General features: G+C 44.4%; 1 protein-coding gene across 14 annotated transcripts in view; it reads right to left on the reverse strand.

The window, feature by feature from the left end:
• Positions 1-13,122, reverse strand: part of Hectd4 (HECT domain E3 ubiquitin protein ligase 4) — a 148,896-nt gene that overhangs the window by 124,004 nt on the left and 11,770 nt on the right.

Genomic DNA, 13,122 nt, shown 5'->3' on the forward strand with positions numbered 1-13,122 from the left:
ACTGGATATGAGTAGACGCCCTTCCAAATGCACTCCAGCTCTGCACTTCTCTTTGAGACCTGGCCTTGCCCCAGTGTCTGCGGTCAGGCTCTAACTTGGACAAGGAACCCAGAGTGAGTACCACGTACAGATGATTACCAAGTCAGGGGCACTGCGTGCATCTACACCCATGTGTGCTGATTGCTGGGCTGTGTTAGGCAAGAGCATGACTCAGTCAAGATCCCTTATGACCATGGCACCCCACTAAGGACTTCTAAGAAACAGAAGCACTGCCTGCTTCAGGCCATGGGTTTAGGCCTGTCTCCGTTTCTACTCACAGCTGTGCCGAATGAGAGCTGCCTGGAGACCATCGCTTCTCTGGCTAGTTCTTCTCAATTGAAAGACTTCCCCTTAGAATTCAGATTCATCTGTCACTTCAGACAGCAAAGAACAAATGTTCAGGAAAACTAACTGACTAGCTAAAATTAAATGTACCTTTCCTATCTGAGACTTAATGCTGTTGGCGGGGAGGGGGACAATGAGCGAAACACTCCAGGAGAAGCCACCGAAAGAACACAATTCCCTTCTTTGCAAAACTAGGAAAAACCCAGAAACTTCTTGTGAAATTGACGCATTAAACATTGCCACAAAATACTGGTACTACCAGCCCGAGTGTAAGCATTCTCCTTTGAACATTGAAAAGTACACACTGACTCATGACTGGGTAAGCTTCACTGTCAGTATCTGCTTGCTTAGCTACTGGCCCTGTCCCATCTGTGAGCAGAGAAAGAATCAATTTATGTGGTCTTATCTGGAAGCATAATTTCATGTTTCTAAAAGTTTTATCAGTTACAGGTCAGCAAAATGACTCAGTAGATAAAAGCACCTGCCACCAAGGCTGACAATCTGATTGATCCCCAAAGTCCAACGTGAAAGGAGAGTGCTCTCAAAGTTTTCCTTTAATCTCCACATATGCAGACATGCACATCTGTGATAAGAACAATTAAATTATTTAAGTTTTCTTTCATAAATTAGTAAGAGTAAAGTATACAAAAAATGTCTTTTTTTAAAAGGATTTATTTAGGGGGTTGGGGATTTAGCTCAGTGGTAGAGCGCTTGCCTAGGAAGCGCAAGGCCCTGGGTTCAGTCCCCAGCTCCGAGAGAAAAAGAAAAAAAAAGGATTTATTTATTTTTATTTTGTGTGTTTGTCCGTACATTTGTCTGTGTACCACATGTAGGCCAGGCCAAGAGATCTCTGGCCCCGTGGAACTGGAGTAACAGATGGCTGTGAGCTATCATGAGGGTGTAGGAACCAAACCTTGTCTTCTGCAAGAGCAGTAACTGCTCTTAACCACTGAGCCACCTCTCCAGACGGAGATCCCAGACCCCACCTCTCCAGATCTTTTTTTTTTTTAAGATTTATTTATTTATTTTGTATATGAGTACACTGTAGCTGTCTTCAGACACACCAGAAGAGAGCATCGGATCTCATTACAGATGGTTGTGAGCCCCCATGTGGTTGCTGGGAATTGAACTCAGGACCTCTGGAAGAGCAGTCAGTGCTCTAACCACTGAGCCATCTCTCCAATCCAAGTACTCTTAATTTCAACCATGCAGTCCCACATCTTCTTTAAGTGTGCTGAGTGTGTATGTGTGTGTGTGTGTGAGAGAGAGAGAGAGAGAGAGAGAGAGAGAAGGAGAGAGAGAGAGAAGGAGAGAGAGAGAGAGAGAGAGAGAGAGAATCTTACCCTCTCAGACAAAATGCATCTTAACGCTGCTTTCAACTTCGCTTCTGAGTTACAAACGATTTGTCTAGCAATGATACAGGATAAATACATGCAAATAATCAGCCAGGTACAGTGGGGCCCACCTATCATCCCAGCACTAAAGTGGCAGAGCTCTGGGAATTCAAGCAAGCCTGGTCTACATAGCAAGTTCCAGGCCAGCAAAAGCTGCATAAGGAGTAGGGCTGAAGAGATGGCTCAGCGGCTAAGAGCACTGACTGCTCTTCCAGAGGTCCTGAGTTCAATTCCCAGCAACCACATAGTGGCTCACAACCATCTGTGATGGGATCCAATGCCCTCTTCCGGTGTGTCTGAAGAGATCAACAGTAAACTTACATACATAAAATAAATAAATCTTTTTTTTTTTCGGAGCTGGGGACCGAACCCAGGGCCTTGCGCTTGCTAGGCAAGTGCCCTACCACTGAGCTAAATCCCCAACCCCTATAAATCTTTAAAAAAATAAAAATGAATGAATGAATGAATGAATAGCTGCCAAGTTGGCTCAGTGGTGAAGAGCACTTGCTCTTGTAGAGGACAAGGTTTTGTTTCTAGCACCCACACAGTGGCTCAGGAATCTGGTGCCCTCTCTGATCTGTGTGAGCCTCAGGCATGCAGACAAAGTTCATACACATAAATAAACTTACACATTTTTAATAAAAAAGAAAGCATACTATGCTTATGTATTTATGTGGCAAAGTTCCTGTGGAGATGCTTATGTGGAGGTCAGAGGACAAGAATGGATTCTTTACCTCTACCATGCAAGTCCTAAGATGGGACTCAGTTCCTTTCCTCAGGCTTGGTAGCAAATGCCTTTACCCGCTGAACCATCTTGCTGACCCATGTAACACTTCAGTATGGTGTAACACAAACAGCAGTCTTTCCTGCTCTTGGGAACAAGGACCAAGAGTTCCTAGGGAAACTGCACATGGTGGTCACACTTGTAACTCCAGCACTCTGATGGCAGAGGCAGAAGACTGCCACAAGTTCAAGGTCAGCATGGACCGTATACAGAGTATCAGGATAGCCAGAATTACAAAGCAAGGCCTGTCTCAAATTAAAAGAAGACAGGGGAGGAGCAGGAGGGAAAAGAGGGGGAGGAAGAGGAGGAGGAAGAGGAGGAGATGAGTGGGGAGATGGCTCAGGGTGTAATGTGCTTGAATCCAAGCTGAGTTCAGACCCTAGGATGCAGGTGAAGCTCGATGTGGGTGTCAAGTCCCGGAAACTTAGCACTCCTACCATGAGAAGGGAAGCAGAGACAGGAACGTCCCCAGACTTGTGGGCTAGCTAGCCTGGAGGACACAGGAAATGAAAGAACCTGTCTCAAACAAGGTAGAAGGTAAGGACCAACAGTTAAGACTGCCCTCTGGCCTCCACACAGGAGCCATGACACATGCATTACACACACATGAACATATATACAAACACACATATACAACGGGTTTTTTTAATGATTTATTTTTTATTTTATGTGCATTGGTGTTTTGCCTGCATTTGTGTGAGAGAGATCCCCTGGAACTGGAGTTACAGACTCCACATGGGAGTTCTAAGCTCCCATATGGGTGCTGGAAATTGAACCCAGGACTCTGGAAGAGCAACCAGTGTTCCTAACGGCTGGGCCAACTTTCCAGCCCCACAAAGTATCTTTTAAAAAGACAGTGTTCAGAGAAAGCTTAGTAATGGGGGCAGAAGAACAGTATCCATCAATGATTAGAACCCAAAACTGCACTAAGAAGGCTCCATTCACTGCAGGCCTTCCCCCAGGAGAACCACACATCAGGTGCGAAGGGAGGATCACACTGATGGCTGGTTTCTGCGCTCAGGACCCACATTCTGAACCACTCCTTGCATTTTTTTTTATTCAGGCTTCCTAATCAGCACCCAGGGAATTAGTTTGGAGGCCATATCCCCTTGGGCTTTGACCAGAGGCTCTGTGACAGATGTCTGTCACATCATACTAGGTCTCACCAGATACAATTTGAGATACCTCCTAACCCATAGAGACTGGCCAAATTTTATTTAGAATGAAACCTGTAACTTCAAATAATGGCCTTTGTTGCTGTTTAAGCACAAGACAGGTAGTCTTCAACAGGCAAATGCACAAATGTAAGAGTCTACGGGTTGGGAAAAAAAAAAAAGTCTACGGGTTGAAGCTGTTTGGGTTTCCACAAAGGATGGATCACTTTAAAACAGAAAGCAAGTCCTGGGGCTGGAGAGATGGCTCAGCAGTTAAGAGCATGGCTGCTCTTCAGAGGTCCTGAGTTCAATTCCCAGCAACCACATGGTGGCTCACAACCATCTGTAATGAGACCTGACACCCTCTTCTGGTGTGTCTGAAGACAGCTATAGTGTACTCACATACATAAAGTAAATAAATAAATCTTTAAAAATAACGGAAAGCAAGTCCAGTGGTGGTGTCATACACCTTGTCCCAGCACGCCAAAAGCCAACGCTGAGGCAGGCGGATCTGTGAGTTTGAGGCCAATCTGGTCTATAGAGCTAGTTCAGGACAGTGAGGGCTACACAGAGAAACCTCATCTTAAGAAGACCAGCATACACGAAGCAAAGACTGAGGCTCCCACACTGCCTGTGACTGCTCCGAGTCTTCTCTTCCCCAATCTGAACTCTGAGGTGGGGAAATAAATAACCGGTGTGTTGAGTGGCTGCCCTACTTGACTGTCCTCACTGTATATACATACATGTGTTGTATGTGTTTGTGTATGTGTTTGCACATGTGTATGGTCAGAAGTCGACTCCTCAATCATTCCCCACTTTATCTTTTAGGACCTGCTTTTTTTATTTCACTGAGCTGGAGCTCATCAGACTCTCCTGCCCAATGTTGGGACTGCAAACACATGCCACTGTGCTGTGTCTGCTCTTTTAATAGTAGGGCTAGGGAGCCAAGCTCAGGTCCTCACACTTGCATGACAACCACTAGACTTACAGCACCCTTTCTACAGCCCCAATCTGTTTTTTTTTTCACATGGTCTTAGCCGTCCCCCCCCCAAAAAGAGTGGGGGTTGGGGAGAAACTACTGCAATGCCAAATGAACTCTGCTGTGAGCCAATTTTAGCATTCTGACTACAGCTTGCAGTCTTGGTGGGCCTCAGCTGTTCAGGCCTTAGGTTTGTCTTCCCATAAACACATGTACTTGCTATATAAAATATACATTAATGTATCTACAAAGGAACTAATATTGAATTGTAACTTCGTATTTACTTTCTTTTTCCACAAATACATAAATTTATTATAGAGGATATACATTTCTGAGCTGGCCATGTGATTCCAACACTCAGGAGGCTGAGGCAGGAGAGAAGCAAGAAATTCAGGCCAGCCTGGACTATATAGCAAGACCCTGCAGAGCTTAAGAAGTTAAAAATAAATAAATAAAACTTAGAAGGCTAGGCATGGTGCCACACACCTTTAATCCCAGCACTCAGGAGGCAGAGAGCCAGGTGGATCTTTGTAAGTTTGTGACCAGCCTGATCTACCAAGTGGATCTAGGATAACTAAGGCTATATTAAAGAGAGTCTATCTCAAAAAATAAGAATTTATTAAATAAAAAACTAATTAATTAAATTAAAAAAAACATAAAAGAAAGCCAAGAGTCTGGAATGGGAATAAGGTGAGGAAATTTCAGAAAGCAGTTTGCACTTCGTTTGTTCCTCCTGCTGTGCAGGGAGCACACTGAACTCCCTGTGCGGGTCTCTGCTTCACAAGCTTCCTCACACTGAGGAGAAAGATACCACACTAAAGCAGTGATGCTCAAAGCGGAGCCCATGGCAGGTGGTGAGAGCTGCTGACTTACAACATAAGGACAGTATGTTGTCCCAAGCTGTGTTTGCTCTTGTGCCAACTGCTTGCCAGATGAACCTATAAACACATCCATTTATATGTGTGGCGTGTGATAGGACAATACATAGAATGCTGGGTGTGAGCTCCGCCCACAGAACAGTTCTCTTCTTAGTGTAACCGGAGATGACAGGTCATGAAATCCACACTGAGACCTGATGGATTTTCTCAGAGGGTAAGAGTATGGGCTGCTCTTGCAAAGGACCTAGGTTCAATTCCCAGAACCAAAACAACATGGCAGTTCACCATTGTCTATAACTCCTGTTCCAGGGGATCCGACACGTTCTCCTAGCCCCCACACACATACATGTAGGCACGACACACAAAAATAAGTGAATATTTTTAAAAAATAATAAATTTCATCTTTAGTCAAATCACTACAGCACAGAAAAAAAAAGATTGGAATAAATAAAACTGTTAAACTTGAGAGATATTCTATGAAGGGATGCATATTAAGAGCCCCGCACTTCACTGGGGTGAGCACAGCATCTCTATTTGGATAAGTCAGTGTGGAGGCACAACAGAGCACTGACCAATTTTATGGCTGAGAGAAACACATCTCACGAAGAAGACTTTAATATGTCCTTGATCTGGCCTCTCTGATACACCTGATGTGTCCAACAGAACTGTAGAGGAAAGGTTTAGACTCACAAAACAGTACAGAGAGCAAAATCCTATTTCTATTACAAATGTACACATAGATGATGTGTGTGTGTGTGTGTGTGTGTGTGTGTGTGTGTGTGTGTGTGTGTGTGTGTGTGTGTAAGAGAGAAAAGGAGCAGTAACAAAAATGTCTTCAACAGCCTTTAATCCCAACACTTGGGAGGCAGAGATCACTGGATTTCTGTGAGTTCAAGGTGGCCTACAAAACTATTTCTAGGATAGTCAGAACTATACAAAGAAACTCTGTCTCAAAAAACTAAAATAAAAGGGGTTGGGGATTTAGCTCAGTGGTAGACCGCTTGCCTAGGAAGCGCAAGGCCCTGGGTTCGGTCCCCAGCTCCGGAAAAAAAAAAAAAAAACTAAAATAAATAAATAAAGGCAGCAATGGAGAAATTCTGGCTGACTTTTCAATCTCGTTCTCATGCATACAATGAGCACAAATTCCCTTTTAATAGCAATGGACATTATCATAGGAAAATCAGTAGACTATGACAGCAGACGAATGGGGTATGCTGTGGACAGAGGAAAACACACAGATTTGCTGTGCTTATTGATTTATGAGTCTCAACTTATCCATGCTGAGAACAGATGGCAAAAGAAATTGGTCCAAGTGTCACTGTGACAGTACAAATATGGTGGACAGCAGGAAATACATTAGTCTTCATTTCAGCTTTCCTAGAAATAGCCTGGGTGTTGTGGAGTGAGAACAGGTGAGCAGGTGTGGGAGGATTTGTTTCTGGCGAGGGCTGATGGCAAAGGAGAACACTGGATGTGACTTTCTGTTATTTCCAGAGATGAAGTAAGATTGGAAACACCTCAATAACTTTATATCTAAAACACCATATATTTGGAAAGGTTACTGGTAGTAAGAATATGGTACTTTTTATTTCTATATAAAATGTCTTCTTAAAATTCAAAGCATGCACACCATTAAGTCCAGCACTCGGAGGCAGAGGGAAGCAGGTCTCTGAGTTCAAGGCCAGGCCCAGAGACCTTGTCACAAAACAAGAAAAAAAAAATTAAAAGCCTAAAATAAACATGGTATCTTTATAGTATACCCAAACAATGCAGCCGGGACGGATTTGTGCAGAATAGCTACTAAAAGAACACTACTTCAGGGTCAACAAGATGGCTCGGTAGACAAAGGCACTCGATGTCAGGCCCAATGATCTAAATCTTAAACCTTGGACCTACATGGCAGAAGCAAACTGACCCATGAAAGTTGTCCTCTGACCTCCATACACATGGCATGCATGTACACACACACACACACACACACACACACACACACACACACACACACACACACACAAAATCAATAAACAACAAACAATTAGAGAAAACGTAACTTCATGTAGTTTCTCCCTTTGGCTTTGCTGAGTTTTACAGCAGGGCTATCATGCTCTCTCGTCTACACGGGTCTAACGCAGACCTGGGGATTTGCTTCTGCCGGATTCTAGGCATCTATTTTGGTTTTCTACTAATGCTACCCAGGAGCCCATGTAGTGAGACAGGAACTACATGAAATTATTAGGTCCTTATAAGCTTTAGACATTAGCATTCTTAGATTAATTCGCTCTTTAAGTCTTCAAATAACCTAAGCCTGAACATGGTCCTTAAGTGAGTAAGACTATTTTATCACTAGAAAAAATAAACTGATAAAAAATTAAAAAGCCTAAGGCTCCATCAGGACACACTGCCAATGGCCACTGTGCACACCCAGGCTGCTCTGACCTTGACGCTCATCCCTGTGTCCTTTACAGCAGACTGTCCTTTGTCCCCAGATCAATAGGTCTCTTGTCAGAGGCTGGTCAGTTCTGGTTAACATTATTAGTTTGGATGATGAAGAAATAAGGAAGAGTGCTTCCGTGTCAGACATCCAGGAGAGTAAAACTGGCAAGAAGTCATCTCCCCTTCACAGTGTGCAGTCGGGTGGGTCACTGGACACCTTGTTTCCAGCCACAGAGAGAGTGATCCATTGGGCTTATTTTCTTTGATACGGATATGTAAACTACAAGAGTTTGTTTTTTATTTGAGAAAAGTCTCACATAGGCCAGATTGGTCTCCAGTTTGAACTTGTAATCTTTTGAATGCCAGCATGACTCCCTAATTTAAAACAGGAGTTCTACCTAAGGATGGACCCCACTTCGCCGGGATGACACCGGCATCTCCTCATCTGTGTAAGCATCTCTCAAGCCAGGGTAAAGGAAAATATCGGTCTGATAGTAAAGGGATGAGTCTGATATAAATCTGAGGTGGGCACCTCGCTGTCTATGTGGGAGCATCAGACAGCCAGTCCTTGCTACTCGTTCCAACCTGCCTTATCAGTTTCAGAGAGAATTCAGATCTGCTTCTAAAGTAACTAGAGCTCACTGCATGATGGACGCTCCTGATGCGGGAGGGCGAGCGCTCCAGGACTACTTCACCCGTCACAAGTGTGGCCGGGCACTATCGGGCTCTCCAAACATGTAGGGCGTAGTGGGGCTCGTGTGTGCTGCCTGCTGGGACACAGATAAGGAAAAGGACACAGTTGGCTTCCTCCTGCCGTCTCCATAACATGACTCACCACAGCATGGAGAACTCTAGATCTGTCTATTAACTGCTGCTAGTGTCTGGGTAGATACAAGTGGATTTCATGCTTTAAGAACAGACAAGGGCGTGCTGAGGTAGTGGCTCAGTTGGTAGAGTGCTTGCCTAGCATGCACACAGTCCTAGGTTAGATCCCCAGCACCACAAAAAACAGGGCAATGGTGGTGCACACCTGTACTCCCAGTACTGGGAGGTGGAGAAAGAAGCATTACAAGTTCAAAGTCATCCTCAGCTAAACAGTGAAGTTGAGACCAGCCTGGGCTAATAAGAGCCTGTCTCGGTCAATCAGTCAATCGGTACGAAGGGCAAGGGGTAAAAAGGAACAGTGTTAATTAGCTTACGGCGTCTGTATGACATGCCGTAACGTTCCTGGGGTACTGTGCTGCTGGGCATAAGCTGCGTCTGTATGACATGCCGTAATGTTCCTGGGGTACTGTGCTGCTGGGCATAAGCAGCACGAGTAAACACTGCTCATGTGCGCTTAGGAAGAGAAAGTCAACAAGTCCACGGGTGTGCATATGGCTTTCTCCTCTCAGGAGCAAGTAGAGGCCGGTGATCCTTGCTAGGTATCTTTCTAGGCTAATGGGTATTTCCACAAATTTACACCTTTCCCTAAGTTGTGAGATACGTTATTAACCCAACTACCAATGGTTTCATTTTTATTTATCGTCTCCTCATAGAGCAGCTGACCGTACTGAAAAAGTAGCCTAAGAGCTGCTTTACCAGAGGACCCAGGCTTGACTCCCGGCATCCATGCGGAGGCTCACAGGAAACTCCAGTGCCAAGGGATCTCACACCTGATACACACACATACAACGCAGACAAAACACTCAAACACATAGAAGAAAATAAATCTTTAAAAAAAAAAAAAGAACGGCAGGTGTTGATGTGTCTACCACACTCTTCACGGCTTGTTCTTGAATTTCAAAGGCTGCACAACAGACATACATTGGATTATTTTAAGAAAATACTTCTAGGGGGCTGGAGAGATGGCTCAGCGGTTAAGAGCACCCGACTGCTCTTCCAGAGGTCATGAGTTCAATTCCCAGCAACCACATGGTGGCTCACAACCATCTGTAAAGAGATCCGATGCCCTCTTCTGGTGTATCTGAAGACAGCTACAGTGTACTTATATATAATAAATAAATAAATCTTTAAAAACAAAAAAAACAAAAAACAAAAAAAAAAAAAAAGAAAATACTTCTAGGTTCCCTAGAGACACATCGCCTCAAATCAAGCATGAAGTAGTCAGAGATAACAACGACCCCATTCCTGCTCCACCATCGCCTCTAATTTTTCTTTTTTAATTAAACCAAAACAGGGGAATGGTGGCATTCTGTCTAAGCTCCACCCCACAGTTACCTGACAATAGCCAGGTATGCCTGACACTATAAAAGGGGCTGCTTGCCCCCTCCTCACTTTTACCCTCTTCCCCCCCACTTTGTCCCTTCTCTCCCCATTCCCCTTCCCCCCTTTTCTCCACGTGCTCATGGCTGGTCTCTACTCTTCTATTTTTCTACACCACCACTACCACCACCGCCACCACCGCCTTTCTCTGCCCTACTACCTCTTAACTGCCCTCCCCATGCCCTGAATAAACCCTATTCTATACAAACAACCAGATCCTTTCACATACCAAAACAAAACACAATATAGGACCAGCTTGGGATGGAGTTGGGGGGTTGGGGGTGGGGTGCTGCAACTAAGCCTAACCTCCTGGGTTCCATTCAACCCACACAGTAGAATGAGAGACAGATTCTTCTTGTAGGTTGTCTACTAACCAAGTATATGCTTGTGCACATGCACAGGCACACACAGAGACACAGTTAGAAACTATAAATGTCTGTGTACTCACTCTAAACTAACTTGCGAGGTGAGGCTAGCAGGGCCTTTGTCCCTAGACTCCAGGCTCTAAGGCTTGCTAGCGACATTTCAAAAGTGCACATTTTTAACTGTGAAGGGGGATTCTGGCCAGCATTTGGACAGAATAGAATATGTGCTCAACAATATTAACAGATGTAGGTGTTTTACACTGGGCTTCTAGAGGGATTGTAAGAGGAAACACCAAGGCGTGCTCCAAAGAAAGCCCCTGGGAGTGGGAGAGCCACACTTCAGATCTCAGAGCATTCTGGGTCCTACTACAGAATTATATTCCCAACAATAATCTATGCTGGCTGTTTTAAATTCTAGTTCAACTGCAAATAACACGTCCATTAAGAAGCTGAAGGTGGGGGTTGGGGATTTGGCTCAGTGGTAGAGCACTTGCCTAGAAAGCACAAGGCCCTGGGTTCGGTCCCCAGCTCCAAAAAAAAAAAAAAAAAAAAAAGATGCAACACAGTAAACAACACCACTGCACCCCTGACTCCCGGATTATAGACAGAGAGTCTGGAGGAGCCGTTATAAGGCCAGCTGGCTCAGTCACTGACATCTCCACCCTATGTGACCCTGACAGGAATAAAGTGGATCCCTCTGACTGGCTAGCACCACTGTCTGATTACAGCCACCACAGTTTACATTTACTGTCAGAGATAAACTCAACTACAATTTGATTTGACTAAAGTACAAGGATAGGGCCGCTTCAATCCCAAAGAGCATCACACCTGACAGAACATGGCATGTCAACTGAAACCTGCCTCAGCTGTACCACAGCTGTCATCACACTGAGGCTGTTGGTGTTCAAAGGCTGACTGACTGGGAACTGACTTTCACTAAATCTTGTCCCCTTTTCTCAAGAAAGTAACAGACAAGTCCTGTCATGGGCTGGAGAGATGGCTCAGTGGTTAAGAGCACTGACTGCTCTTCCAGAGGTCATGAGTTCAATTCCCAGCAACCACATGGTGGCTCACAACCATCTGTAACGGGCTCTAATGCACTCCTCTGATATATCTGAAGACATTTATTTTATTTATATATATATATATATGTACTTATATACAATAAATAAATAAATCTTTTTTTTTAAGTTACAAATGGTTGTAGCTACCGTGTGGGTGCTAGGAATCAAACCCAGGTCCTCTGAAAGAACAGTCAGTGCTCTTCAACTACTCAGCTTGCTTTTTTTTTTTTTTTTAAGATTTATTTATTGTGTGTATGAGAACACTGTCGCTGTCTTCAGACACACCAGAAGAGGGTATCAGATCCTGATCCCGTTACAGATGGTTGTGAGCCATCATGTGGTTGCTGGGATTTTAACTCAGGACCCCTGGAAGAGCAGTCAGTGCTTTTAACCACTGAGCCATCTCTCCAGTTCCTAGGTTGCTTTCTATTGAACCCAGAACCACCTGCCCAGAGGTGGCATTTCACACAATGAACTAGGCCCTCCCACATTAATCAGGAAAATGCCCTATAGACTGGCCTACAGGCAAGGAATTTTCTCAATTGAGATTCCTCTTCCCAGATGACTCTAACATTTGTCAAGAGGGGGAAAAAAGCCAGAACAATTTATTTTCTTTTTAATTAGATGTATCTGTAATGTCTGTGTCTGGGTATAAGTATAAGGGTACACTTAGAGACAAGAGGAGCTGGAATCACAGGCAGTTGTTAGCCACTCCAAATGGGTACTGATAACAGAACTGGAGTCCTCTGTGAGAGCAGTGCGTGTTCTTAATCACTGTGTCATCCTCTAGCCCATGTGTGCACACTCCTCTTCTACTTTCTTTTTTTTTTTTTTTTTTTTTTTTGGTTCTTTTTTTCGGAGCTGGGGACCGAACCCAGGGCCTTGCGCTTCCTAGGTAAGCGCTCTACCACTGAGCTAAATCCCCAGCCCCCTCTTCTACTTTCTAAAGGGAAATTCATATATTATTTATTATTGGGGTGTGTGTGTGTGTGTGTGTGTGTGTGTGTGTGTGTGCGTGCACTGTACACATGTGATAGAAGACTAGTCTATGGAGTTGGTTCACTCCTTCCACGTTTACATGGGTTCCAGGGATCAATTTCTTTTTTTTTTTTTTTTCAGAGCTGGGGACTGAACCCAGGGCCTTGTGGTTGCTAAGCAAGCGCTCTACCACTGAGCTAAATCCCCAACCCCCCAGGGATCAATTTCATGTCTTCACACTTGTATAACAAGCACCTTTACCTACTAAGCCTTCTGGACATCGAAAGGGAAAATTTAAGGAGTTATTTGTGTTTGAGCATTAGCAGAGTTGGGCTAAGGGATGTTCAGTCAGTTAGTGCTTGCCTAGCACACAGAAGCCTAGGCATTGATCCCTAGTTCACGAAAACTAGTCATGGGGGCTCAAGCCTGTGATCCCAGCCCTCG

This window comes from Rattus norvegicus, chromosome 12, assembly GCF_021556685.1.
Source record: "Rattus norvegicus strain SHRSP/BbbUtx chromosome 12, alternate assembly SHRSP_T2T, whole genome shotgun sequence".
NCBI lineage: Eukaryota > Metazoa > Chordata > Mammalia > Rodentia > Muridae > Rattus > Rattus norvegicus.